We start from the raw sequence: 4148 nt of genomic DNA, 5'->3' as shown, positions 1-4148 counted from the left end.
ATAAAATATACGTTCATGAGATTTGTAAATTATTGCATTCCTTCTTTATTCACAATTTGTACAGTGTCCCAACTTTTTTGGAATCGGGTTTGTAATTATTCCAAACTTTTGATCGATAGTAGACATGTTCATATGCCTGATGGAAGATTGCGCATGTTTGAGATACTTTAGTTTATATATTTGCATGAGTGTATGTATATTTGTACAATTTGCATGTGCTAGTGATAGTGCTGTCAAATTGATTCATTGCGATTAATCACATCTAACATTAAAGTTTGTTTACATATACATACACACACAAACATATATATATATATGTATACTGTAAATATGTATAAATATATGTATAAATATGAACCTATTTACATGAAAATGCGTATCAATAGTAATCTTGTGAAATATATAACTCATTTTGGAGTGCAAATGTTACGCAGTTTTTCGCGTATAATACGCAAGAACCCCACACCACTAATTCAAGACTTCCAAGCGCATTATATGCACGCCATAAAGTGCGTATCATATGCACGCGAAAAACTACGTATCATATGTACGGCAAAACTCATTTTGCCATATATATTCCAGATTATTACACGTACTATTGATACACATTCTCATGTGATTCGGGTTGATAAATATAAATGTGTATATACACACAACTTTAATGTTAGATGCATTTAATTGCGATTAATCGATTTGACAGCACTATTTGATTTGAGTGCATGTGCATGTTTGCATGTATGCATAGGTCAGCAAAAAAGTTCCCCAAGGGTTATTAAAAGGAAGCTCTGCATGTACGCCATTTCATTTTATGTCGGACCACTCACTCAGGAGATGACCTGTGTTGCCGGCACCTTTATGTGACCATTGAAAATTTATTGAGGTGAAAAGTACCAGGAATGTGTGCAGTGATATAACATTTTATAAAGGTTGGTTTAATGCTTCACCAGTCTTCAGCGTATGCCAGCTGTGTATATATCCCATTCTGAGAGAGAGAAAGAGAGAGAGGTGAACAGAGAGAGCAGATATATTCTGAAGCCTGTCTGCACAGAGATATTTCATAGACTTCTGTCAGGCTGGCTATTTCAAAAACACATAATTATCAACAAAAGCACAAAAGCTTGAGAAGACATTGGTTTAATTAGGAGGAATGTATTGCCAAACTCCAAGCACACACAGCTTAAGAGAGAGAAAGAGAGCTGTTAGAAGTTAATCAACATTAGCCTTAATGATAAGGCCTCAGAGAAAATGTACAGACACACAGCGCCGCACAAAACTACATTGTTTGTCTTGGGTTTCCAAGAAATTATCCTTATTTCGCCTTAGAAATAGAAAAAGAAGAAGAAAAACACATCATCGACTGTCTGTTTCTCCGTTCTCTCCCACTGCTTGTCAGAAGAAAGGACAAAAAGGAGGGGAGCGCGAGACGGCGAATCGGTCAGCGGACACGCGCTTCCCGCGCTTCCAGCAGCTCGCGCTGTGCAGATAACGCGGGAATGTCAACGGTTTGACAGGCTTCCGACGCTTTACTCCCTTTCATCTCCGCCGTTGACAGCGCGGTTTAAAGCTCTTTTGTACTTATATCTAAATTTGTGTTTTTGGAATGAGAAACCACTGAGCGGAAACGCATGTTTTCATGGGCTCGTGAGGGAGGGAGCGGATGAAAAGCTGTTTTACTGCACAAGCCTCCCTGTGATCTGAGGTGAAAACTACTTCGGCAACACACAAGGCTAATTTGAGGGTCTAAACAGTTAGTCATCAAACAACAGTCACAAATTTTTTCTTCAGTGCTATTTTTTCTATTTTGTTAATCTCTAACACAATTAATAATATTTGTTAAAAAAGTATGAATAGTAGTTTAACTGTGATTGTATGAGTAAACACAGGTAGGCCTACATTCATGGTTATCCCCTTATACAGTGTCTATTAAACGTTGTTTGTTAAGTAATCTGTTTTCTTCACCTTGTTCTTTTATTTTCAGGTCAGTGTAACCTTATTTAGACTTATTGCCTCAACAAAAGCAGTAGGATTGTATATCTGGGAGAAAATTGCACCTTTGTGTGTTTGCGGATTGTCTGTTTATGGAAGGTCATTAGCCATCAGTGACTTTTCACAGGTAATCATTACACTAAGAAGTTTAACTATGCTAACACCAATACTTATTGACGATGTCACAAGCAATGCCTAATTTGACTGCTGTGAAAATATTTAAATTGTGCGTTTTCCTTATTGAGCCCTTGAGCCATATAAACATACAAACATCATCCGATATTTGTCCAGGCAGGAAAAGCTAAGAGCCTAGCTTTTACTATATCACTCAGTGATTCATTCCCTACAATATTTTAGCAACATCAAAATGTTTTTGTAACAACATGACCAGAGAGGACATCAAAATATGTCTGAGCAATTATTACAGGTCTGGATTGCATGAAATAGAGATGAAATGCAAACTACACCACAGCGCTTCACATAAGAGCAGCCTTAAGCGTTTGTTGAAGGAGCACCTCAGAAGAGTATTTTGTTCTCCTTCTTCACTCTTTTTCAAAGGCTACCTTTTACTGACCTCAATTTTAATCAGTACTTACTGACCCTGTCACCCGGTCATAATCTCCAGTGTATTGGATTTAGCAAGGGTCTATATTAAGATTCAGGCCCTTGGCAAAGGTAGAAGTTTTTTAATTTTCCTGTGACATTAAGACACCGCGGCTGCAGGGCATACTCCGGTGCACATGAAACCCTGCAAGAGGAACGGGAAAAGCTAAGGGTGTCTCTGCGGAGAGAGCAGAACTGCTCAAAGGGGGCTACAAAAGCACAAGGCGGGTGAGATTCCCTGCAATATTCCCTGAAATTTCAAGAGAATATGACACTTGCTCCATTAGTTCGCATTCACACAAAACACACACTCAAATTTCATCTAATATTATTTCAGGAAACACTCGAGCTCTTGTTCTCAGTCGCCCTCCAATCACATGAGATCATGCCAGCGAGGAGAAATGCATGAGTGATGCTTGAATACAAAGTTCATATCTACTAATCATTTAATTATGATTGGAAAATCTAATGAAGCGGAAAGATTAATTAAGTGGCATTTCCTTGATACTCTGATTGATTTAGAATTACAATGTATTTCCACAAGAAGCTCAATAATAATTAATAAATTATTTAAATAAACTTGAACATTGCCAGTCAGATGCATGAGACTCTATAGTCAATACAAGCCTGTCACTGTGAAATAGAAATAATTAAATCATTTTCAAAAGTACTCTTAAGTTGTGATTATTCATTTGTAAAAGTAAAAACACTTATCTTAATAATCAGAGTACTTTTCTTACCAGCATGAAAATACAGTGTAAATCTGTTTTCATCTCTATCTAGATTTAAATATATCAGTAAAGAGAAATACGTCAGTAAAGAAAAAAGGTTCAATAACGTGACCACGATGGTTAGTACGTCTTTGTTAATTTGTGGTAAAGTCTCTGAAAAATATCATTAAAACCAACATATGTAACTGACTTTGAAAATATCTCTCCCACAGCCCAGGCGTCTTTATCTCTCCGGATGGACTTGCACTCCAAGGTGCTTTTTCCTAGCAAAGGAATTTTGCATGATGCCTTTGAAAAACAGCAGTAACATCAGCCGTCGTATCAGCACGATCAGAAGAGAATAAATGGTGCTGTCAGTGTCCACGCAGAGGAAACCGCAAGGTGTTTTTCCTGCCAGTGCTGTTTAAACAACATTTATGCTGTCATGAGACCCAGTAGATGAAGAGAGAAGGGCAAGTATTGTCATTTACATTTACATTTATTCATTTTGCAGATGATTTCATACAAGCAACTTACAAATTATAGGAACATCGTAAAAAATGAAAGTCAAAATGGACCCAGCCAACATTATCTGAGACGGTGGTAAATACTCCAACCATTTATTACAACTGGCTCTCATTTTGCAGCCAGTGCAGTGTCCTATAGAAACATTTTTTTTTTTATTTGTGAGATAAAATCATTGTATGCAAACAAGCCTGATAGAGGGACTAAACAAAAAAAGTTTAGACACCAGCCCTCAACTGGAGTTCCATATGAGATACCGCAGATGTGTTAACTGCATTCATCACCATTTTTTTCAGGATGTGTAGAGGGAGGGTGTATATGTGA

At 37.3% G+C, this 4148-nt stretch overlaps 1 long non-coding RNA gene across 1 annotated transcript; it reads left to right on the top strand.

Moving 5' to 3' along the window:
• Nucleotides 1-922: 922 nt before the first annotated feature.
• On the top strand, nucleotides 923-3822 carry LOC125256778. Its single transcript, XR_007182184.1, has 3 exons — nucleotides 923-1699; nucleotides 1979-2113; nucleotides 3533-3822. It is a non-coding gene; the product is annotated as an uncharacterized LOC125256778 (long non-coding RNA).
• Nucleotides 3823-4148: the final 326 nt, after the last annotated feature.

The sequence above is a fragment of the Megalobrama amblycephala genome, linkage group LG21 (assembly GCF_018812025.1).
Source record: "Megalobrama amblycephala isolate DHTTF-2021 linkage group LG21, ASM1881202v1, whole genome shotgun sequence".
NCBI lineage: Eukaryota > Metazoa > Chordata > Actinopteri > Cypriniformes > Xenocyprididae > Megalobrama > Megalobrama amblycephala.
The sequence above is the reverse complement of the archived record's forward strand: the minus strand, read 5'-3'. Positions and strand labels throughout refer to the sequence as shown.